Source organism: Heloderma suspectum, chromosome 7, assembly GCF_057233095.1.
Source record: "Heloderma suspectum isolate Gila_16-S chromosome 7, 16-S_ref, whole genome shotgun sequence".
In the NCBI taxonomy this organism is placed as follows: Eukaryota; Metazoa; Chordata; class Lepidosauria; order Squamata; family Helodermatidae; genus Heloderma; species Heloderma suspectum.
The window spans coordinates 82533574-82559933 of NC_139464.1; the positions used below are offsets into that span (position 1 = coordinate 82533574).

General features: G+C 42.0%; 1 protein-coding gene across 4 annotated transcripts in view; it reads left to right on the forward strand.

Moving 5' to 3' along the window:
• FOXP2 (forkhead box P2) overlaps nucleotides 1-26360 on the forward strand; it is a 595587-nt gene that overhangs the window by 246738 nt on the left and 322489 nt on the right. For all 4 annotated transcript variants that reach the window (XM_084810788.1, XM_084810790.1, XM_084810785.1 and 1 more), the window contains one exon: nucleotides 5437-5485. The gene's annotated coding sequence lies outside the window, so the exon portion shown is untranslated. The remainder of the gene's footprint in view (nucleotides 1-5436; nucleotides 5486-26360) is intronic.

Here is a 26360-nt window from a genome sequence, read left to right on the forward strand (position 1 = left end):
CTGGGTATGGGACTTGGGAGATCCAGGTACTAATCTTCACTTGGCCTTGAAGTTCACCAGGTGACTTTGGGCTGGCCTCTGACTCTCAGACTAACCTAACTCATAGGGTTGTTATGAGGATAAAATGGAGAGGAGGAGGATCATGTGTGCCACCGTTTGTTCCTTGGATGAAAAAAGGCAGGATTATAAAATAAAATAAACCTCTTCACTCTCCAGTTGCATTCTGACCAAAAATCACTCCTCCGTGCAGTTTGGAGCTTTAGGGAGGGAAGTTCATATTGGCTACCTGCTACGCAGTACATGTAACTTGTAGTTTGGCCTTTAGCGTCTAGCTGCCAAATAGAAATTTGAAATATGCAGATATTGGCCATGTTCACATGTAACGCAAAGCCATGATGGCTAGGGAATTTGTGCAGACCACAGTGGCTTAGCTTGTCATGGGGGAGGGAGAGAAAAACCTGCTAACCATGGTCCTGAATCCACCCTGGCTAACCACTACCCTGCAGCACTGTTAAGGGGCCCCAGAGTAGTGTACCATTACTGGTGTCATGCTCCCCATTGGTTAAAATCGGCTCTGGGTAGTTTCTAGGCCACAGCCATAGAGATGGTGGCCTAAAGCGTCCCGCAGTTCCAGCGATGCTCTAGCCGGTGCAGACTTCCTCCTGCTCGCTGGGGCATTGCTACAGATGGAGCAGCCAGCGGATGTGTGTTTTTGCTGTGTGAGGGCCGCTGGAATCGTTGCCAGCACCACCGGCAGCAGGAGAGTAGTTACGGTAAGTAGGAAGGGGGTGTTTATGGGAACCACGTGGTTCCCAGTCGTGTGATGCGCATGTGCATTGTGGTTATGCTACCCCCTCTCCGTAGTTACCCTAACCACCCTCCTCCCATGTGCATCTGAAGAGGTCCGTTATCTAACAAGCAGTAGCTGTGAAAAATAGCCCTTTTTGTCTCCTGAAATAGTAAACCATTTGTTGATCCTATTGCAATTCATGCATTTCCACATATATATAAGCAATAGCTTTTAAAAAGTGTATATTCTTTTGGGGCAAGCTTTATGATTACCAATAGCTTTATAGAGATAATGCTTTATATATGTTTTATGTGTGTGTGTGTGTAGAACAATAACGTGGCAGCTCATGTGTAGTAGATTGGACTAGTTCACATGTTGATAGACTTGGTTCATGATAGAGTTCAAACCCATGTGTGTTCCCTTCTTTCATGTGTACAGCATAATGTGTGATGTGGGCATACACATGCTGTCGCTTATTCCTGAAATGTTCACCTCTTTTTTGGAGCTAGTCAGAATAGGGTGTTCTGCTGCACATAGATATGTGCACATATTTGCTGAACTCACATATTACATATGTGATGGAGGCAGTCATAAGAAGGATGTACTTTAAAGGTTAAATGCATTAATGTCAAACCAGCATAGATCATCACCCAGCCAACAAAAAGTGGGTTTTGAGGTTGGAGCTGTTCACACAACATGCTAACCCACACTCAGTAGGGCCATTCAGACAATACACTAACCCACACTCAGTGGGTGATTGTCGGTTGTTGTTGAACTGTGGGCTGTGTGTTGAACCATGGGTTAATGTATTGTCTGAACATCCTCAGGATGCCTTGTTAACGATGCCACCCTGCAGACATTCAGACAACAGGCCAACCCATGGTTCAACAAACAACCCATAGTTCAACAACAACCCACACTCAACCACTGAGTGTGGGTTAGCATGTTGTCTGAACAGCTCCAGTAGTTGAGTGTGGGTTGTTTTTCAACTGCGGGTTAGCGTGTTGTCTGAACCAGGAGCTTTTTCACAGGGTGCTTGTTAACCATGTAATGTGGCTTGTTAACCACCCTGAACTACCCAACAACAAACCATGGGTTCTCAAGGTGGCTTCTTCCGAAAAATAAGCCACACTGAATGGTTAACAAGCTACCCTGCAGAAAATGTCCTGGGTTAAACAACACACTGACCCACGGTTCAACAATGAACCCACCGTTCAGCAACAACCCACAATCAACCACTGAGTATTTGAATGATACAAGAATGGTCCTAAAATGTTGTACAGGCAAGCTAGTTATCATCCTGCTCTTTATCTTTCCATAGAGAGCAACCCTGTAATCCCAGGAGAGTGTCCCAGGGACCATAGGGTTCTTCAGAGTCCCCTGTCAGAGGCCGTAAACACTGCTACAACCTTAGAAGGGGGATTCTGGTATCCAATCTCTCCCTCCACCCTCTCCCTTGCCCCATCAGAGCCCCTGTGGAAAGAACTATGCTGGCTGCTTCCCAAGGTCGCAAATGCAGCCTCGGAGAGGTTAGAAAGCGGGTGTGCTGGTGGGAGGGGAAGGGAGAGGAGATGCCAGGATAAGAGGAATCCTATAGCTTCTCCAGCCCCAGTCCCACCCCCACCAGCACAACTTCTCTAGTCAGGCTCAGATGGGCTCAGAAGCCCATCTAGAGAAATAAGCAAAACATGGAGGACAGGGAGGTGAAAATCGCCTCTGTCGCTTCTCCTGCCCTGCCAGGTACACAGAAACCTCTGAGTTTGGAGGCTTCTCCATCATGAGGGTACAACCCATAGGATTGTGCCCTTAATCAGCTAGGATTTATTAAGGGTGCAAGAATGAATGAAATAATGCTCCTGTGCTGCATTTTCAACACTGAGGTCCAGTTGTACATTCCATGGTAGCATAGTGAAAGAGCACAGAAGTGTTTCATACTTAAATATATCAGAATGTTAATATAAGCCTGATGCTTTGATCATGTACATTGGACAACATTTCTAGAAGGTGGATCTGGTAAACAGAATCAAAATCTCTGAGGAAATGAAAGCAAGTCATCCAATAAGTTTTCTCTCAGAAAGATTTGTTTTCAGTTGTCTCCTTTATTCTTGCTTAAATATGAGATTTAGTTATACTTACAATATTGTCTTAAAAATTGAAGTGGTAAAGTAATACATTGGAACTATTAGGCTGAATACATAATTGTTTTGATGTATTCAAAACTTTGATGTTTTGAAGCTGTCTAAGATCATAGTTTGTTGTTATTCATTTCATTTCATTTCATTTCTATACTGCCCAATAGCCAAAGCTCTCTGGGCAGTTCATAAAAAATACACATCACAATACAAGATAATAAAAATATAATATTTCTAACATACAAAATGTAAAATAATTTAAACAGCTAAAACATTTACAACAAGATACTGGACATGATAGAAAGAATTGACATAAATGTCCCATCATATACCATCAAATGCCTGGGAGTAGATGACAGTCTTAACCTGGAACTGAAAAGATGACAGTGTGGGCACCAGGTGGACCTCAGTGGGGAGAGCATTTCACAATTGCACGGCCACCACTAAGAAGGCGCTCTCCCTTGTTGCTGCTTTCCAAGCCTCCCTCGGAGGAGGCACTCAGAAGAAGGCTTCTGATGTTGATAGTGGCGTCTGGGTAGGTTCAGGCCAGGAGAGGCACTCTGTCAGGTATTGTGGTCCCAAGCCATTTAAGGCTTTATAGGTTAAAACCAGCAATTTGAATTGGACTCAGAAACACACAGGAAGGCAATGCAAGTGGGCCAGAATTGGTGTTATATGTTTGGACCTTCTGGTCCTTGTTACTAATCTGGTTGCTGCATTTTGCACAAGCTGCAGCTTCTGAACAGTCTTCAAGGGCAGCCCCATGTAGAGCGCATTGCAGTAATCTAACTTTGAGGTTAGATTACTGTTGAATACACTTAGGAGGTAGTTTATTAATAGTACTTCACCATACTGAAGTACTGTGGTAGTCAAGTGAGAATCCACTCTGAATGCTTTTTGAGCATCAGTTGTCTAATTGTCTCTAGATTGTAGTTGGCAGGGATATCAACCTGAACATTCTTTGGTGATGTATTGGATACTGACATAATTGAACTCACATATTTGTTCTTTAGTTTTCTCACTGTAGTAGCTTTCAGTGCTGGACCGCCAACTCATGTGTGGTAGGATTTAAAAATGATTAACTCCTGGGAGCTGCTGGGTTGAAAACGCAGAGAAAGCTTCATGGGAGGCTGTGCTGCCTCAGCTCCCTTGGGATTGGCCAGTGTCTTCATGTTTTCCACAATTCACTGATTACATAACTTATCGGTTCTTGTTCCTGTTACATTACTCTTCAGGTCCAATTGTATGTAAAATTATGTTCATTGTGGTCTCTGTACAGTGCCATAGCTGAGGTTCTGTGCCTTCACAGAGCGAACTTCAAGAACATTCTAGAACTCTAGTCAGGGGGCTACTGTCTTGTTCCTCACCCTGAGAGAAGATGTGTGACCATTTGCACCTATTGCAGGGAATGTGATGAGCATCTTCCTGCTCTCTCCTGCCTCCATGTAAACAGCAGCTTAGAAAACACTTTCCATGGGGTCTCTCCCATAACAACTTTTAGCATTCTGTTTTCTCTCATTTCTTAAATGTAAGGGAGTTTATATTTTCTTTAGTAGGTTTTTTTTGGTGGGGGGATTGCTCTATTTTTTCATGTTTACAGGGAGGGGGGCTTGGGCGTGTTCAGTTTCCAGTGGTGCAGCAAGTGTCTTTGAAAGAGTTATGTGACTGTGGAGGGAAAGACCCCACAGTGGATAGGCTTGAACTTTGATTTGCATCAATAAGGAGCACAACGGAGATTGTTGTCCTCCCTCCTTGACGTCTACTAAACAAGAGCATTGCAAATGCTCATCAAGGCTTCATGCATCTGGCAGCTACCATCTCTGACCAGCCTTATAGGGCCCTTATAGGATTCTGAGGGCCAAGAAATCCATTTGTTTGGTAGTGGTGTCCCTGTCCTTGCCAGCAGCAATGGATACAGGTTCAGGGCAAGCTTTAGTTCTTCCACTTGATTCAGGCTTCTGTCTCTCACCTGATGCACAACCCATGTACATCAGTGCATCATCATCATCACCATCATCGTTGTTGTTGTTGTTGTTGTTATTATTCAGAAATCTATAATTAATGAGAGGGCAGGAAAAAAATACCCCAAATCAATATAAACTATAATCAGCACAATAATACAACTAAAACTAAACAGCATAAAAGCATAAGCTAAAAACAATACAAAAAATTTTCATCCACAATACACAAAATCTCTCCCCCCTGCCCCCGCCTCACAGCCTAGAACGAGCCCCACAAAAGCAGCCCACAACATTTGGGCTATAACCAAGGCCCAAATGCCCAGGAAAATAAGTACATCTTCCAAAAAGATGACTGCCAGGCTTCCTTGGGGAGAACGTTTCTTACCACAGAAAAGACCCCTTCCAAAATGTCTTTTAGAGGAGACATACTCTGACATAGAGGGCCTGTGAAGGCGACCTCAGGGACCAGGTCGGTTCATACTGGGAGAGGCGACCCTTGAGGTGTTGGGGTCCTGAGCCGTGTAGTTTTCATTACATGTAATTTCCATTGCAGATGCATATGCAGCTTGATGATGGTGAAACTCTCCTTTTGTTGATATTTCGTAAGTATTACTCCTTTCCAATTTCCTGTGTGTTTGCCCTTTTAAAAATGTATTGTGGGCACCTAAGCATTATATACATAAAACGCAAGATATTGCTGAGGCCCTATTTGTGAACATGTTTGAATAGTGTATCAATACAGGAAGTTTTCTTATCTCCTTTTCCTCACTATGTATTTAATTGCCCAGGGCAGCAACCACCCAGGATACATATTTTAATGCTATTTCTAAGAGAGACGAATATGTAATGATTTCTTAAATGTCTACCACATTATAGTTTCCAGTAAACTGAAATACAAGTATTTCATTTTTTTTTAAAATCACTGTTTTATTACCAAAGTCTAGTAACATTAATCTGCTGAGTTTTCTGCATATGCACGGGGGATGTGCAGCTACCTTCTTCCTACCAGAACTTCTCACACACCCAGAAAGCTTCCCTGGAGGTCAAGAGACAATCCAGAACATCACTCCATTAGGCCTGAGATGAAGGCTGCCTTAACAACCACCTGTGTGTACGTGAAGCACTTCGTGTGCACACAGGGACCACTTTAGATTCAGGCCAAAATCCACAAATTACCTGCAGTCCTTTACCTTTTACTAAGATGCTTCCTAAAGTTTCTGAAGAATGACATTCGAGTGCTATCATTCACTTTTGATAGGTTTCAAATCTAATAATATGTGCAAGCATTAAATATTGTATTCTTGAAATCTAGCAAATCAGCTAGTGCAGCCAGCACTTTTGCATCGCTTTCCTGATTTGAAAAAGTGGCATTTCACTTAAATGTTAGAACTGTTACCTTATTTTTGTATGAAACGATTATTGTTATTGGTATTTATTGAGATAAATGCCAATTTATTTATTATATTAAGATTTATTATTATTTATAATAATTTATTATTAAGATTTATTAATTATTAAGATTTATTAAGACGGGCATGATAAAGGACAAAGAAGGCAGGGACCTAACAGAAGCAGATGAGATTAAGAAGAGGTGGAAAGAATACACAGAAGAACTATACAGGAAAGATCTGAATGTCCCTGATAGCCATGATAGTGCGGTCTCTGAACTTGAGCCGGACATCCTCGAGAGTGAAGTCAAGTGGGCAGAGATGACAGTATTCCAGCTGAGCTATTTAAAATCCTAAAAGATGATGCTGTTAAAGTGCTGCACTCAATATGCCAACAAATTTGGAACACTCAACAATGGCTGCAAGACTGGAAAAGGTCCGTTTACATTCCAATTCCAAAGAAGGGCAACGCCAAAGAGTGTTCAAATTACTGCACAATTGCGCTCATTTCACATGCCAGCAAGGTGATGCTCAAAATCCTACAAGCTAGCTTCAGCAGTATGCGAACTGAGAACTACCGGAAGTACAAGCTGGGTTTCGAAGAGGCAGAGGAACTAGAGATCAAATCGCCAACATTCGCTGCATCATGGAGAAAGCAAGAGAATTCCAGAAAAACGTCTATTTCTGCTTCATTGACTACGCTAAAGCCTTTGATTGTGTGGATCACAACAAACTGTGGCAAATTCTGAAAGTGATGGGAGTACCAGACCACCTTACCTGTCTCCTGAGAAACCTGTACGAGGGTCAAGAAGCAACAGTAAGAACCAGACATGGAACAACCGAGTGGTTCAAAATTGGGAAAGGAGTACGACAAGGCTGCATATTGTCGCCCTGCTTATTTAACTTATATGCAGACTACATCATGAGAAATGCCGGGTTGGATGAATCACAGGTTGGAATTAAGATTGCTGGGAGAATTATCAACAACCTCCGATAAGCAGATGATACCACCCTAATGGCAGAAAGTGAAGAGGATCTCAAGAGCCTCTTGTTGAGGGTGAAAGTGGAGAGTGCAAAAGCTGGTTTGAAACTCAACATTAAAAAAACGAAGATCACGGCATCTGGCCCCATCACTTCCTGGCATATAGAAGGGGAAGAAATGGAAGCAGTGACAGATTTTACTTTCTTGGGCTCCAAGATCACCGCAGACGGTGACTGTAGCCATGAAATTAAAAGACGCTTGCTCCTTGGGAGGAAAGCTATGGCCAACCTAGACAGCATAGTAAGAAGCAGAGACATCACCTTGCCGACAAAGGTCCGTCTAATCAAAGCTATGGTTTTCCCAGTAGTAACGTATGGCTGTGAGAGCTGGACCATAAGGAAGGCTGAGCGCTGAAGAATTGATGCTTTCGAACTGTGGTGCTGGAGAAGACTCCTACGAGTGCCCTGGACTGCAAGGAGGTCAAATCAGTCCATCCTAAAGGAAATCAACCCTGAGTGCTCATTGGAAGGACAGATACTGAAGCTGAAATATTTTGGCCACCTAATGCGAAGAGAAAACTCTCTGGAAAAGACCCTGATGCTGGGAAAGACTGAAGGCAAAAGGAGAAGGGGACGACAGAGGATGAGATGGCTAGATAGCATCACCGATGCAATGAATATGAACTTGAGCACACTCCGGGAGAGAGCGCAGGACAGGAAGGCCTGGCGTGCTATGGTCCATGGGGTCACGAAGAGTCAGACACGACTGAACAAAATTTATTGAGAGTCACCAAATGTCCTATTCTGGAATGGCTATGGAACAGTCCCATTAATTGGAATATTTATATACTTAACTGGGAAATTATTCTAGAACAGGTCCACAAATGTTTCCTAGCATTAGTAGCCAACCCAAAATTTGTGTTTGCCAGGGCCACTCCCTCAATAGGGGAAATGGAGAGGGGGATGGGAATCATCCTCAGACTTGCTCTGGGCAACACAACACAACTGCAGCCCAATGCAAGTGCAAGAATGATCCTTACCCACCTTTCCAACTCTGGGCAGGTAAGCACGGGATTGTTCTGCCACTGCACTCCTGAAGCCCTTTGAGGACCTTGCCAGTACAGCAGCAAGAAGCCCTAGTCTGCCTCTACAACGATGGAGGGGAAGAGCTGGAGTTTCCTTTGCTGCTGTGCTCCCAAGGCGCTCCATGTTCACTGGCACTGCAGCAGCAAAACAAGTCCCAGCCTTTCCCCAACCTTGGGAGGACAGGCCACACACCCTCTTCAGCTCCAAGGCTGGGAGAAATTATGGAGCTTGCCACCCTAACCAGATGACCATGGAGCACTCACCAGAGCAGACATGGTGAGTGCACTTATGGGATGCTGTTCCAGGGCAATAGGGCATGCATACAACTGAATATTTCTGAGAATTTCTCTCTTAGAACCCCTGAGCTGATCTTCAAATTCCCCCAAGTTCATAAAACTGTTTGACTTTTGCTTTGAGAGCTTTTTAAGGGGAAATCATTGGAAAAAATAGCACCTGTAATGAGAGTGATGTGCTCTTTGAAAGGTTCTTGCACCAAAACTTTAGAGGAGTTCAAAGGTAATCTTGGAGGTTCTGTAGGGTCACCTAAGAGGAAAAGCTTAGAAAAATACGTTTGCTCTCACAGGTGGCGCACATACTTCCCCTCTTGACTGCAACCTTAGCCTTCTGTTTATGTAATGTAGAGGGCTGTAATGAGTAATTTTATAGTACTTACATAAAAATATAATATAATTTGGTGGGTTGTAATTAAAGTGTTCCTGTGTGATACATTTTACGACATAAACAGCTCTCAGCTTAAAGTGGAAAAAAAACATGCATAATAGATACGGCATCCACAAGAAGAAATTCTAGATTACCTTGGTGACAATGAACCTCAAAAGGGTGTGTTTTTTTTTAATTGTACCTATTAAGAATGTAGAAAGCTGCCTTATCCCAGGTCATATGAATTGTCCATCTTGCCCAATATTGTCTACTTGTCCTTCTAGCAGCTCTCCAGCATTTCAGGTAGAAGTCTCTTCCATCACCTGGTACCTTCTTATGCCAAAGATTGGACCTGGGGTCTTTCTCTGTCTGTTCGTGTCTCTCTCTCTCTCTCTGTTTGTGTCTCTGTCTCTCTCTCTCTCTCTCTCACTGACTGTGGTGCAACTAGGGCTAGACTTTGGGGCTGAAGTGCAAGGCCCCACAGCCCAGGTCCCCCTCCCAAATGATCACCCAGAGAACAGCAGCTAACAGGGGCAGGAGCAAACAGGCCTGGTGTCAGCACCTGGGCCAGCAGGGCTGATGCAGCATCCTTCCTTTCTTCTCATTAAAAGAAAAATTGTATAGTCAGGGATGGCCAGTTGAGCATGTACATGATTACAGATGCTCATTTTATTATTTGTGTGGGTGGAGAGAAGAGTAATATTAGTTGTGTGCTTCACAACTGAAGTAATACACATAGGCATTTAATACACTACCAAATACATACAGGGCCCCATAAGACAACTCCACAGTCTAAAATCACCTAGCTGCACCACTGCTCACTGAATACTTTGGTCTAAGTACTTGAAATGATTTATTTACTGGGGAGTGGGGGAGTGTAACAAGGCTGGAGAATTGCCATGGCTGGTAACATCACAACAGTGGTAACTGTGCCCTATTCTAAGCACTCATGTGTTGGTATAGTCCATGGCCATTTATCTAAAAAACATAGCTAATAGTTTTTAGACCACCCAATTTATATTTTGTATTTATTTGTACATCCAAAATCCTTTTTAACCATACCCCAAATTTGTCTTTCATTAGCATAATAAGAGTACAGCATTTGCTAAGATACTGAATTCCTTGTTTGTTTGTTTATTTATTTTTAGTAGCTGTCAAATCTGTGGTGATACAAAACAGATAGCTTTTGTCTGATTTCTATTTCATTTTAGTATTTATGGAGTATATTTTCTTTTTTTCAAGCAGTACCATTTGCAATGCAATAATTTTCAGTCTAATTACTTTCACCTGTTAAAATAAGAACAAAAATCGTATGGTGGAAAGTATGCGCACGTTGGCATGGAAAATAGTTAAATACAAATCTTTAAATATGCCTGCTTCATTTTTTCTGCGGTGTGTGCATTTAATCTTTTTCTCTCCCCAGAAACTTTCTTTTTAATATAATGTTGACAAAGTTATATTTTAAATTTTATTTCAGGATAGAAACTACAGAGTAATAAAACATGATAGCAGTTGTTTCATTCCAAAAGCTTTGTGTCTACTTTCATTAACCTATCTATAGATGCAAATATTTATTTCTGTCAACAGTCTAAATATATATATGTGGGTGGGTGGGTGTGTCTTCTAAAAGTTTGCATAATTGCGTAGTAATTTTTGCATTCAGGTATAATGGAATTGTTTCATTAATTTTCACAGTAAAAAAAAGATTTGCAATTGAAGCTGAAGGAATTTTTTTTTTAACTTAACTGAGGAATGAGAACTTGCAGGGAAAAGGAAGATGAATGTTTGTCACTGAACCCTACTGAATCTAAACAAAGAAGGATTACCTAATAGTCCTGCAATGCATTTGAAGTACAGTCTGTGATTTGTTTGGGGAGATGAATAGAATATGTGTTTTGAATTCTCTACATTTTTTTGCTAAATACATTAAGTGATTATTACTCTCTATTCTGGCCATATTCTTACAAAATGTAAATTTCAATTTTGACATATATTCACAAAGCTTTTTAATAAAATAGTAAGGGATGGGTTGCTTATTTGTTAGAACCTTCAATGTGTCAATTACAGTATAGCAATTTAAACTTTATCAACGGAGACTTTACCTTTTAAATCTTGAAACATTCCTCTGTAATCTGGGATTGTGTTCAGTATATTAAAAGATTCAACAGATGTTTGTGTTAGAAAAAAAGTCAGGAGACTTAATAATTATTTTTGACTATGCTAGAAAGAAAACTCAGTTTAATTATACATATTATCTAATCTTTGCTGGTTTTTTCAGAAGTGAACATTACACTGAAATCAGTAGAGTAGACGCATTTGTTTGGACCCAAGGGCAAGAACGCTACACCAATTTTTAAAATATTAGTAGAATATGTTAGTTTTTTAAGCTCAAAGGCATAATAATTACTTTGTTTAATTTTTAATTATTGTCTCTCCATTAGTTGCACCAACCCCTTCATCTGTGCAATCATGACATTTTATACCCATTATTGTGCAGTTTTGCTAAGTGGAATCCACTGTAAAATGCAGTGCCTAGCAACTAAGCAGAGTAAATATCATTATCAATGTAGTAAATAAAGTTGACAATATTGTATTTAGCTCTGTAGAAGTGGAGTTTAGAACCTTTTAGGAATATAGGAAATTGCTTTATAGTGAATTGGTCCTTCTAGCTGAATATTGTCTATATTGATTGGCTGAGGCTCTCCTGGGTTTCAGGTAGGGCTTTTCCCCAGTCCCACCTGGCAATGTCAGGGATTGAAATTGGGACATTCTGAGTGCAAAGCACATACTGTACCACTGAGCAGTGTGATAATGTCATGTATTTTGTTTTAGTAGATATTGTGAGGAGAAAGGAGCAGCAGATATGGGGCTCCTAATTTCAGTAAGCAGCATGCCCCTCTGGTAGCATGTATTTCCTACTTGAGTCTCTGTTCATAGCACCCTTTAGATGCTAATAAAATTTGAAATGCATCTTACCTTGTAGATGCCAGTAACTGCTGCAGCAACAAGGGCTGGGATGTTATCAGGGTTGGGACAACCCACTATTATATTCAAGGGATTAGATATTTATTCTGTAGGGGGATCAAGGGCACAATACTATGCAAGTTTAGACAAAAAAAAAGTCCTACAATTCCCATCATGCCCCAGCCAGTTCTGTCTAAACATGCATAGGATTGCGCCCTAAAGGAGCAGAAAGAAAATGAGAAGGAGGGAAAACCTTCTTATCCTAAGGGCACATGCATGTAATAGAACTATACCTAGATACATCCAATAATGCTAGTTGGCTGGACTTATCACCAGTTCTCCCACACCCTGGAGTAACCAGGGTGACCTCATAGTGCACTGGTGGGGATCCAAGGGTAACTGACTTTGTCATTATTATGTAGCAAATGAGGTAGGCTGTGATCATTAGCACCAAGTCCAGCCAGGGTGATTTCAGCATGAGTCTGGAATACCCTTTGAGACGTACTCACGTACCCCTCACAATGGGGATGTTCATTGCCTCTTCAGCTTCCCTGGCAGGAGTAATCAGTAAGCATTGTCCAGAGCTTCCGCATCAGGCGGTGGCAGCATCACTTAAAGACTTCCTGGCTCTTTTAAAACTCAAAATGAAGAGAAGGAATGCAAGACAATCAGGTAATATATTGGAATCCAGCATATAAACCACTGTGCTTTGCCAGGACATCCAAGAGTCTCCCCTCAACCCAGCGTTGTGATTCATTAGAGGTTTCTATAGCAGTTACCTCACCCTGAGGTAAGGTACCTTGGGGGATGCCAGAAGAGCAGGGGACTTTGCTCAAAAGAATTTACAAAGTGAGGAGGTAGAGCTATATAGATGACAATGGCAGGAAACTGCAAGAAGCAGGCTGGAAATGAGTGAGGTCTCCAGAGTGGCACATGACTTTCACTCACTGCCAGTATGTGTCAGAGCCTAACAGGAGTCCAGCCATGCCACAGAACATGACAAAGAGGTGTGCAACATTGCATTTGTAAGTAATATTTTTCTTTATGTATCCATCTGCAAAGTGTTAGGTCTGAATTATTCCTTGTAGCTTTGGGAAGAAAGTGTAAAGTCTTTCTTCAGTGGGTTCATCTTCATATTACTTTCTTTTGTTATCTCTCTCTGGATGGACTATGTATCTCTCTCTGGGTGCACTATTACTATGTTGATGTTCCAAATCTATTTTTCTACCCTAATGTTTTGTCTTTTGTGTCTGTCTGTCAAGTATCTTGAAGAAGATGCACTACCATATCATCAGAGCCCAAGTATGTGGCAAGGAGGACACACGTTACCAGGGCCTAGAGATCCAGGCAGCCCCACCCCTGGCTGTAACCCTTATTACCACGAGGGGGAAAAAAAAAACCTGGGCTAAATTGTAGATCATGCTTGAGGATATTTGTTATGTACCTCTTGTGAGATTTGCTGGAGGCAGTTAGAAGTGTAAGAGCAGAACAAGCAACATTCTGAACGGTGAGTTGCTGGCCCACCCCATTCCCTAGAACAGAAAGACTTGGCTTATACTGTTAAATTAGGACTTTGAGAGGGAGAGAGGGATGTGTGCTTCTCTGTGTGACATGCATTTCAAGAACCACCAATCCCAGAGTTCCTTGTGCATGGGCAGGATGGAGTGACAGCTGGTAGGAGGGACAAAGCAAGATAAAAATCAGGGACATTGATCTTATAGAATCATAGAATAGTAGGGTTGGAAGGGGCCTACAAGACCATTGAGTCCAACCCCCTGCTCAATACAGGAATCCAAGTCAAAGCATCCCTGACAGATGGCTGTCTAGCCTTGTCTTGAATGTCTCCAGTGTGGGAGAGCCCACCACCTCCCTAGGTAATTGGTTCCATTGTCCTATTGCTCTAACAGGACGTTTTTCCTGATGTTCAGACGGAATCAAGCATCTTGTAACTTGAGCCCATGATATGTGTCCTGCATTCTGGGATGATCAAGAAGAGATGCTGGCCTTCCTCTCTGTGACAACCTTTCAAGTACTTGAAGAGCGCTATCCTATCTCCCCTCAGTCTTCTCTTCTCAAGGCTAAACCTGCCTGGTTCTTTCCATCTCTTCTCATAGGGCTTTGTTTCCAGTCCCCTGATCATCTTCGTTGCCCTCCCCTGAACCCTCTCCAGTTTGTCTGCATCTGTCAGGAGCGAGCGCCCTAGCTGCCTCTTACAGTCCCCTCCAGTAGCCAACTCAGGACACAGACGACAAGGATTCTTTCCAAGGCTTTATTGCTTTATAACTTTATGACTCTTACAGATACTAATCACTAGTGACTAAGCAAGGAACAGCACTGGGGAAAGATAGCAGAGTAGCCTAAGCTCCAGGTAAGGCAGTTGGTCCCCATTTGAAGGGGAACCATGGGAAGACCCTGAACTTATGGGGTATGGAGAGATCCTCCCTCTTTCCCTTGGGTCCTCGGGACTAGGGATGGCGGAGAATTTCTCCCCGAATCTTCAGGAGGCCGAGCGCCGACGCATTCGGCCCCCCGAAGTTGGTTGGGAAATTCTCCGCCCACCCCCCCCCCCCCGGGATGGGACTTACCTCCTGCGAATGTCCCTCTTGGCGGCGGGTCCCGGCGGCAGTTCGGCGGCGGTTCGTTGCGGGCGGGGGCTGCGGCCGGTCTCCCGACCGGCTGCCGCCGCCACCGCCACCATTGCAAAAAAAAAAACTAAAGTAAAAAAAACACACACACACCCGTGATAGGCTACGTAACGATTTATGTAGCCTATCACGGCTAGATTTCCAAAGTCAGCCGTGATAGGCTACGTAAATCGTCACATAGTCTATCACGGGTGACTTTGAAAAAAAAAAAGCGCATACGCAAATGGCGGCATACCCTTTTTACCCTTTTTGAAGATAGGGACAACATTAGCCCTCCTCCAATCATCTGGCAGTCCATGATTTCTCAAAGAGAATAGACAGCGGTTCTGAGAGTTCTTCTGCCAGTTCCTTTATTACTCTAGGATGCAGTTCATCTGGCCCTGGAGAGTTGAACTCATTCAATGTAATTAGGTGTTCCTTGACCATATTCCTATTGATCTCAAGTTGCAAACCTGCCCCTTCAGCCTGTACTTCGCCTTTGCCAGGGGGCTCATAGACCCTCTTCTGGGAGAAGACTGAGCCAAAGTAGGAATTGAGCACTTCTGCCTTTTCTTTGTCATCTGTTACCGTTTTGCCATGCTTATTTAGTAGTTGAAAACACCATTTCTTTCCTCTGTCTTTTATTATGCAGATATCTGAAGAAAGCCTTTTTGTTGCTTTTAGCATCCCTCTCTAACCTCAGCTCAGCTTTAGCCTTCCTGATGCCATCCTGCAATTCTGTGCTATCTGCCTGTACTCTTCCATTGTAGCTTGGCCTTCCTTCCACTTCCTATATGTGTTCTTGTTTTCAGGTCATCTCTGAGCTTTTTGTGAAGCCACATTGGCTTCTTCCGTCTTGGATTCCTTTTCTCATTAGAATCACTCGCCATGGGACCTTACTTATCATTGTTCTGAGTTTATTAAAATCGGCTTTCCTAAAATCCAGGGCATGCATTTGGCTACACTCAGCTTTTGCTTCCTTTAGAACCAAGAACTCAAGTATAACATGGTCACTTTCTCCCAGAGTTCCTGTAACTGCTACTTTATGCACCAAGTCATCTCTGTTGATTAGGGTCAAGTCAAGGGTGGCCGATCCTCTAGTTCCTTCCTCCACTTTCTGTAGGAGGAAGTTATCAGCCACACAAGTCAGGAATCTCATGGACAGCACTGCTGGTATGATTTATAGGCCCAAAATATATGTGGGTAAATGTTTAGGACATACACATATACACCATACGGCCATGTCTGGCTATAAATACAAACCATGTGATTGTATATATGGGATGGCATTGTGTTATGTGTGTGTGTGGGGGCCCATGATGCAAATTTGTACTGGGCTGAAAAAAATTGTACTTAGGCCTTGAATATTATTAACATAGCAAAGATAGGTTGCCAAGCCTCTCCTCATTTCTCAGTTACTGGAGTTAAAGTGTCATCTCATGTGGATACCGCTACTTCTTCCTTTTCAACATTTCCGGGAACTATATTTTTCTCTTTGAGCCTACTGCTAAAATAGTGTCCACATTGCAGGCAAATCTCCTCTAGGCTTGTGTAACCTTCTCTTTGCAGGACTTATTTTATTTATGTATTTATTGCATTTATATCCTGCCTTTTTTCCTCTTGCAAGGAACCCAAGGCAGCTTACATTATCCTCCTCCTCTCCATTTTATCCTCACAACAACAACCCTGTGAGGTGGGTTGGGCTGAGAGTGTGTGACTGGCCCAAAGTCACCCAGTGAGCTTCCATGGCCGAGTGGGGACTAGAACCTGAATCTCCCAGCTCCCAGTCCAACACTCTTGCCGCTACACCACAGGACTTACCTTCCTTTCTCAAGTTATTCAAATTTTTTTTGCTAAATTTATTTTTTTCTCCCCAGTTTTTACTTGTCTCTAGACTTTTGGACTTACAAAGTTGGCATCCTCTCTATCCTTGACTACATAGATTCTTTTGTACAAGTACACCTCAGGTTCTAGCTTGTACTTCCATCCCTGCCTGCGTCTCTTTTCCTGTTCCATCTGTAAATCTTCAGAAAGATGGTAATCCTTAAAGACAAAGGACAAATGCATACAAACCATATTTAAGTCTCATTGTTGTCACTGAGAGAGTTAAGCACATGCTTACATCTCTTCCATTTTTGAAACAGCCTAACCTTGTCTGTTTTGTGCCCCATAATATGTATAACATTAACCTGCCCTGGCCATTAAAAAAATAAAAGGTAAAGGTGTCCCCAACCAGTCGTGTCCGACTCTAGGGTGTGGTGCTCAACTCCATTTCTAAGCTGAAGAGCCAGCGTTGTCCGAAGACACTTCCGTGGTCATGTGGCCGGCATGACTGAACACCGAGGTGCACGGAACGCTGTTACCTTTCCCGCCGAAGCGGTACCTATTTATCTACTTGCAATTTCTTGCTTTCGAACTGCTAGGTTGGCAGGAGCTGGGACTGAAGACGGGAGCTCACTCTGTCACGTGGCACTTGGGTCTCGAACTGCTGTCCTGTCAACCTTCCGGTCTGCAGTTCAGCGTCTTAACCACTAAGCCACCGCGGCCCCTTGCCCTGGCCATTACAGACTCCCAAATAAAGTAGCAAGCTTGTAAAATCCATTAAGAATTTATCCAGTTCTATTTTGAAGTCAGTGGAGCTCTTTGCTTTCTTTGCTGTTTTGGTGAGACATTTCTCACCAGATGTTACGTCTGTACAAATTTATATGTCTATTGTCTGTCCTAGGATATCTGCCTTGAGTTTATGAATGGACAGTTCAGCAATTACGTTTAATTCCCCTTAGATTTTGGAATGAAGGGTCCCTTATATAGTGTTACCACCCGTACGTATTTACGTACTTTGATTGCCTACTTAATAGGCTAAATAAACAGGGTCACTACTTGCATCTTAAGAGAATATTTCTATCATAATTCCAACTACTCTTTATTCTAGTTTGAATTCATCCTTTTGGTCTCCCTTATAAATCATTTCACAGATGCAAAATTTGAAACTGATAAAATTCAGCACAGTTCTAGTAAAATGTAGCTAAAGAAGAGTTTCTAAAGAACCAGAAAGCTTAATTTTTTTCGGTGATGTGACACTGCAAATGTAAATTTTGCTTTAGGTCCTCATATTAATGTAAGCTGCAGAAGGCAGATGCTATCTTTTTTCTTTGAATAGTGTAGCCATGGTATTTTTTATTTTTAGACTTGTTATATAGACAGAACACTTGAGGAAGAGGTATGCTTTGAAGCTTCTAAGCCATTTGCTCAATGAATTTTATCTTATCCTCATTTCCTGTCCAATATGTCTATCCCAGTGCACCACCTGCCGTGCAGATGCATATAGCTTGTATAAAAAATGGTGTTCCTTGCAATATTTTGTTTTAAAAACCCACGAGCTTTCTTGTAAAGGTGTTCTTGCTAGGGCCCATTTTTATGCTAAGATTTATGTGTTAGTATAGAGCAGGGGTAGGCAACCTGGTGCCTTCCAGATGTTTTGGACCACAACTCTCACAACCCCTGAGCATTGACCATGCTGGCTGGGGCTTATAGAGTTGTAGTCAAAAACATCTGGAGGGCACTAGATTTATTTATTAGATTGCCTTCGCCCGGTATAGAGTTCTAGCTTGGACATTAGAATTCTGTTTTCTGTTATGATTTCTAAAAAGTGGTGTCAGTTCTTTGAAATTATGTAAGAACAATGATACTGGGCCAGTTCACATGATCACTGCAGCCCACCGTGGCTTATTCAAGCCATGGTGGGTTGTGGCATGTGCCGGCAGCCATTTTGAATATTCAACCCCCAGCAGAGGATTGCATGGTTTGTGGTGTCATCTGAACCCGGGCAGCAGGGATTGTTTGACGGTTAAACAACCCTCAGATAACCTTACAACAGACCATAGGTTATTTGAGAGTTAGAAACATAAGCACTTTATTTTTAAATAGGTGTTAAGAACCTAAGAGCTCTGCTGGAACAAACCAAAGTTCTATAAGAACGTAAGAGCTATGCTGGATCAGACCAAGGGTCCATCTAGTCCAGCATTCTGTTCACAGAGTGACCAGCCAGCTGCCCATGGGAAACCTATAAGCAGATATGAGTAGAACAACACCCTCCTGCCTATGCTCCCAGCAACTGGTGTTCCCCAGCAACTGATAATCATCTTATCCAACATCTAGTCAATAGTTGCCAATCAGATGCTTCTGGGACTCCCACAAACAGGGCATAAAAGCCCACACCCATTTTGCTAATAGCCATTGACAAGCCTCTCCTCCATGAGTTTATCTAAAATGGCCTTTAAAGCCATTTTAGCTATTGGTCATCACTACATCTTGTGGCAGAAAATTATCTCAATTAAAAATTCTTGGATTTTAATTATATATGGTCAGTTACTCTGGTATTAAGAAAATGCTGTTGTCTTGGTTTGCTGTTGCTTTGCAGATTTCTCTTGTTCTATCTCTGGGGTCAGCAAGGCAGCATCTATGGATGCATCAGTGCCTGCCAGGACCCCTGAATGCACCCACAGACCCCTGCCGCCTACCTCCCTGCCACTGCCTACCTTCTGTTGCCTACCTCTGTGCTCACTGGAGCCCTAACAAGGAAGCAGAAAGTTGGACTTCTTGTTTCCTCATTAGGGCTACTGTGGTGATCTTTGTGCCACTTAATATTCACTTCAGTTTGTGAAGTGAAGGGGGTGTGTGCTTCTGCTGCCTACCTCTGCACCTACTGGAACCCTAACAAAAACTTTCTTCTTCCTGCTGACTTCTTGCTTCCTCATTAGGGCTGCTGCAGAATTTAAAAGCTGCTGGCCACCATATTTCCTTTTCCCCCAGAGTGCAGTGCATCTTGAATGACTTGGAATGATGGAGCTCTGGACACCACTGCGCCTTGAGTATTCAGAATGTGATGGATCTGATCTTAACTGATGTGAATCTCTTGGAACTCATTACACCAACCTTCCTCAACCTGGTACTCCAGATGTTTGGACTTCAGCTCCAGCCAGGATCTCCAATACTCAGGAATCCTGGGAGCTGTAGTCCAAAACATCTGGAGGGCATCTGGTTGGGGAAGGCTGCATTGCACCCATATTCCCCTGGATGGGATTGTAATCAGGTGAAATAAATTGGGTTTCAGTCTTTTAATGTTAAATATTTTGAGGCAAATGTAAACTATGTCTGAGGTGTGAAGGAGAGCAAGATCAAAAGTCAAGTTTAGAATATTCTAACTTATACTAGTAAACTAGATAAAGTACCTTTCAATTCTTAATGTACAATTCTAAAACTGCAGTTATATACACATTTACATGGGAGCAATGGCACTGAAAACAGTTGGGGATTACTTCTGAGTATACGTGCATAGGATTGCACTGTAAATGATGTAGTGGTAAAACACATATAATTAGATAATATTGTAATTATAAATATAATTAGGTAGTTAAACCACAAGTAAGATGGAAGTATTTTCACCTTATTCCATAGATGGGGATGCTAACTGGGAAAATAAAGACAGAATTACCTCAGCGTAGAATAGTTACATTTATTGCATTTATATGTATTACAATATGCATTTCATTGCATGTCTCCAAAAATGGTCCACCACTCTTAATTTTGGATTGTTGAGAGATGCTGCTGTTATTTCTTGCATAAATTAGTGCTTATTGTTAGGCATACAACTGGGTTAATGGCTCAGGCATTCTTCAAAATTATATGTCAGAATGGCAGGTAATTCCCTCATTCTGGATTTCAGGATTTGTATAAAAATGTTCACTTATTATAGGTTTCTTTGTTGTATCACATTAGTAGTTTTCAGCCTACAGACTAGGATCAATTGTAGTATCACATTAAATACTTGGTATGCCCATTGTAGGGGAGGGACTCAATGATTTAGATTTTTCTTTGGCATAACTGTATTATATTCTATTAGAGTCTGAATATAATCTGTTGTTTAGTTAATTTACTATGACCACATATCTTACCTTTCACTACAGCATACTAGAGGTGTTAGTACAACTTTAATATGTTTATTAGATCAGTTTTATAATTTACAAATCTTTCATTGAGCAGAACACTATAACAGTTCAATAAGCCCCTGGAAATATCTTGCAATTTAGCACAATACAGCAAAAGGTCCTTACATTACATGAATCCACACCACATCACTATTTGCTATGTAACACTGAATTCACTTAGTAAGTACAGTGTGATACAATGCAGCCATACAATATATGAGTTCAGTATATATATAGCAAACCAAATATATGGTTATGTGCACAAGGTGTGGTGAGTAATGGCCTCATGAACTCTTATCTTGTTTTGCATATGAGGGCAGGAAGTCAGAAGATCCCATCAGAGGCATCACCAGGCTTGAGTGGGTCCTGGGCAAGATGCTTTCAAGTAAAGACGTGGCAGCTGGAGCAAGTGCTTTCAACTATTGCCATATTTCTCCACTCCAACATGCTTCTGGAGGTTCCAGACGGATCCTGGGAATGGGAACATTCTGGGACAACTCTGTGACCTCAGAGGTGGCAGCTTTCAAAAAGAATTTAGAAGGGCAGAGAGGGGCAGCCCACCCGTTCATTCTGGTTAGATTCCTCAGAACCAAACAAGCAAGTTTGGCCTCCCACAATCCCCTCGAAATGGTCATGCCTACTCACCACCTGCAAATGGGGGAGAATAATTTCAGTGACCATTTTGGGTCAGCTCATATAAGGGCACTCACCTGTACAGGAGAATGAGTTTTAGCATTAAACCAGTTGTGGGATCTCTGGAGCAAAGATACTGCTTTGCTGGAACAGCAGTGCATAGATCAGTCATATTAAAAATACTTTGGTGAGTGAAAAATGTAAATAGAATTAAAAACATGGCCAAGGCAGAACACTCTGCTTTTAAAGATTGTGCTATACTATATCTGAAATAGAAGTAAAACACTAAAAGGCATGATCTGGTCACATTTCCCATTTTTCACTGGGAGAGATTTAAACGCATGCTTATCTTTCCTATTGAAATAAATGGGCCCTAATAGCTTACTTCCAGGTAAGAGCATGTAGGATTGTGGCCTTAGGCTGCAATCCTATGCCCACTTACCTCAGAGTAGCCGTGTATAGGATTGCACTGGTAAAGTGCTTCACTTTGGCTGGATCATGTGCCATGGTATTGCTTACTTTGCCTTATCCCCACATGTAGAAGTAACAGTCAGTTCCTTGATCACAGGTGTCAGCCAATCATAGGCCCAACAGAAGTTTAGACCAGGGGTAGGCAACCTGATACACTCTAGATGTTTTTGGGATTACAGGATTACATCCATAATCCCTGACTATTGGCTGTTTTGACTGGGGTTTATGGGAGTTGTAGTACTAAATATCTGAAGGGCATCAAGTTGCTTACCCTTGGTTTAGAACGTCTAGGAAGAGAAATTCATGGCATGTATAAGAATACCATATTCTTTTTAGATGCATAAATAGAAGGTAGTATCTAGTAATAGAAATTGAATGGCTTCTTGAAGGAACATTTTTTCTGAATTCTTTCATTTTCTACCACATGAAAAACCCCTTAGAATGGAATTCTGCTGTTTTTAAATGATAAATGTAATAGTCTTCAAAGCAGCATAATATAGAAAGAAATGTGCATTATAAGAATTTGTCATAGATAGAGAAATACCTTATAACATTTTAAATAATGCATGAAAATGCCACCCAAAGTGGTAAATAATCTTACATTTTTCAATATGTTGCAGTTTTTGTGACTACAAAAAATGTAGCACTGGAATATAATGTAGTGCACATTCAAATAAAAGCTATTTCTTTTCTTTGGCTAGACTAGAAGCTAATACACAGTCTAAATCCTAAATCCACCATCTTTTTTCTTATGCTAAGGTTTTATCCGCTATTTAATGGGTAAACTTACTGTGAAGTGCAGTTGGTTGTTTAAATTTTACTCCTATTCAAGTCTGAGAGAGAGAGAGAGAGAGATGCAGGATAGTTAATTCAAAAAAAAAAGAAGTTAAGAACTTTCAAGAAAAGGCATAGGAGAACCTAATTTAACCTAGAGTGTCTCTTTTATTCTTCCGTTATTCATTTGAAGTGCCCTATCAGCTTGAACTGACCAACTTCAGTCATTTTTACCCTTTTATTTTTTTTCTCTAATGTAAACTGAAATTCCCTGCTGTTCGCGGTATTTTAGTGTTTAGCATCATTTAATGAGCAGGTGTCATTAAACTTAAAAGGTCCCTTTCCATATATCTCTGATTAGTTACTGAAAGAACCAAAGAATTCCTTTAATTTATCTTTGCTTCCTTGTTATATTTTGATGTTGGCCCATTTTACATGTCAGTGTCTTCTTATGAAATAGAACTTTATAATTTTGGTGCGGAAGTAGGACAGAACCTTAACAAAAAACCCTTGGCATGCATATAAAATGTAAGAAAACTGTCCTATTTACAAAGGAAGTGTTAGCACAATTCCTCAGTATGTTTTTGTAAATTAGTGTCATAGAATTTTTATATAATAAATATATTTATTACCTATTTAGGCAGGTGTACCTTTTAATTTCTGATAGGGTGCGTATATATTTGCCCTTCAGTTCTCTTTACCTTGCATACTGAAATCATCCACTGACATACGTAGAAATATGTTCAATATTAATAATTAATGATCAACTGGTTAATGACATCAACTTGGAAGATAATAATAAAAGATGACTGATACTAACGTTACTGCAAGCTTACGGAAATTTAAAATAACTAGAGCAGTATATTCTAAGGCAAAGCTGGCCAATGGGAAGCATTCAAACACCACCCTCATTTTCTCTTTTGGCTCCACCCCCACCCCACTGAAGTGTTGGAGAATTTCAGTCCTCTGCTCTGGAAAATGTTCAATGAAATGCTGTGGACAGTATCCAATACTGCCTATGTGCTACTGGGACCTACTGCTAGCACAGTGGGAACCTAGCGGCTCCCGAAGCATTCAGAAACAAGCAGGAGCACTTGTTTCCAGAATGGCACAGGTTAGCGGAGCTCACAGAAGGAAGCTCTGCTGACCAGTCTTGTTCCAGAAACATGTGTTTCCACCCATTTCTGGGGTTCCTTTAGGAACTACTAGTTCCTATTGTGCTAGCAGTGAGTCCTGTGAGCACAACAGAACCAGTGGAGGCTCAGTAGCCATATTGGGTACTGCCCTGTGTATTCAGTTTTAATATTATTTTAATAATGTTGGAGGAAGCAGTGGGCTTGGCCCCTAGTCTTTCCAGTCTTCCTTGCTTGGCCCATTGCTTCCTTCATCACCAGTATGAACTAACAATACAGTTTCATTCAGTATTTACATTGAGTATTTACTGAATTGATTTTTTTTTCTTTTTGAGCCACTCCTAAACTACTCGAGAATTCCACCCATTCCGTGGAGAATATTTAGTGAAATTTTGCCACCTGCAAATAGGGTGGGTATTTCTAGGGATGTACGAAAGTCACTTACCTGGTCCCGCAGCTTGCTTCGTGGTGGGGGGGAGGCGCTTTGGTTCTCCCCCCGAAGTTCAGGCCGGGGGGGGAGGCGCCCCGCCTCGCCCGGCCGAAATTCAGGCCGGGGAGAAGCGCCCCGTCTCACCAGCCGCGAAATAAAAAAGTGAATTTAAAAAAAACACACACACCCGTGATAGGCTACGTAACGATTTACGTAGCCTATCACGGCTAGATTTCCAAAGTCAGCTGTGATAGGCCACGTAAATCGTTACGTAGCCTATCACGGGTGACTTTGAAAAAAAAAAAGCACGTACGCAAATGGCGGCGCCCATGGGCGCCGCCATTTGCGTTCCTTATTTGGGCCCGGGTAGTCTGTGTAAAGATTTAAAGATTTTACATAAAGATTTTAGAGTAATCTACGTAAAGCATTGCCCTTATTTTCGCCGTAGTCTACGTAAATCTTTACGTAGACTACCCGGGCCCAAATAAGGAATACAAATGGCGGCGCCCATGGGCGCCGCCATTTGCGTACGGGGTTTTTTTTTTTCCCAAAGTCACCTGTGATAGGCTACGTAACAATTTACGTAGCCTATCACGGCTGACTTTGGAAATCTAGCCGTGATAGGCTACGTAAATCGTTACGTAGCCTATCACGGGTGTGTTTCTTTTTTTAAAAAAATTCACTTTGTAATGGCGGCGGCGGCAGCCGGTTGGAAGACCGGCCACCGCCGAACCGCCGCCGGGACCTGCCGCCGAGAGGGACATTCGAGGGAGGTAAGTCCCATCCCGGGGGGGGGGCGGAGAATTTCACCGCCAATTTCAGGGGGCCGAATGCGTTAGCATTCGGCCTCCCCGAGATTCATGGAGAAATTCTCCGCCATCCCTAGGTATTTCTGGATAGTGTTTTTTGCTCAACTCTAGTTTGCCTGCCAGGCTGTTGTCTGTTCTCTCAGGAAGTGGGATATTATTCCAGATGCAAATGTTATTGCAGTCTCCCATTCCCCAGTGGGAAATTGCCTTCTAGCCAAAGAGAAGCAGTGCCCTGAACATTCCCTTTGGACCTGGTGCACCACTCTCCTGGGCTCAAATAAGCAGCCTTCTGGATTCTATATTCTGGGAGCTCTGAACTGTCCCTGGTTTAGCTGTTTTGACTAGACAGTGCCTTTGCAGAGATCTGTGGCTCTGGTTCCAAAGAAATTTGGGTGGGAATAATGAGGTGACCAAGAACTATTTTTCACAGTTCTGTTTTGTTCTCAGATATGTGTGATTGGTACAAAGGACAAAAGTAAAAAAATACAGCACCACAGAAGTAGGGATGAGTGTACAAGCAAAAATTGAGCTCATTGAAATTCTTAAAATTCCACCTTGAAGCTTGTTCTGTCTTGTGTCAGTATCATATTGCAATCTCCCCCCCCCTTCTTTTTGAATTTGTGCATATTTTCATGCATATTTTTCCAAATGTACACATCAATTGTGTGCATATTTGAGATGTACACAATTTTCTCCCATGTGTTTTGTGCACATTTTTTAATAGTACACATTTTTTCATGCATATTTTTCAAAGGAGTGCATGATGTCAGACACATTTTCTTTGGTCTGCGGATGACATTGCAAGCTTGGAAATATATGATCTTTGACCGCGGATTTCGTTCAAGTTCAGTTTTGGTCCAGAAGTCGTGAACTGGGTGAATCCTGTTCAAAAATGAACTGAAATAAATTTCTCATACGCAGCAGCAATAGATAGGAAATAATGGGGCCCTCACTTGCATGAACTTGGGAAAGGAGGTAATTACAAATAAGTGCACACATATAATGTTATACTTGAGGAGGGGGGTGGTATTTGTACTCTGGTGTCCGTAGCTTAAGAACACATTCTCAAGGATTTAGTCCATTAAAGTTAATATTTCAGAGATTTCATTTTGGTAGATTCTCCAGTAAGTGATAAACTGAAGTGCTCCATAAAGGTGACAGTGTATTCACTACTTAAAGCACGTGTGTTAATGACTGGGCCCTCGCCCTATGACTACTCATTCCTCACCTACTTATGTAACACTACAATCCTCAACCAAAATACTCTGTGGGACTAAATTCTAGGGATGTAACAACCACCCGACTGGGTCTGGGAGTCCGGCAGACTCCCTGCGCCTGGCCCCCCAGCTCCTGCTCACTGAGCTGTGGGGGACTCACATGCATGCTCATCAAGCGCCACACTGTCTGGGAGCAGCTGCTTGCTACGAGCCACCATTTTTATGCAAGATAGGGGCTCCATAATTTCCGTATATTTAATTTTGCACACAATGGCAGCAGTACAAGGCCATCTCCACAATGTTAGAGGTGTAAAGGGGCC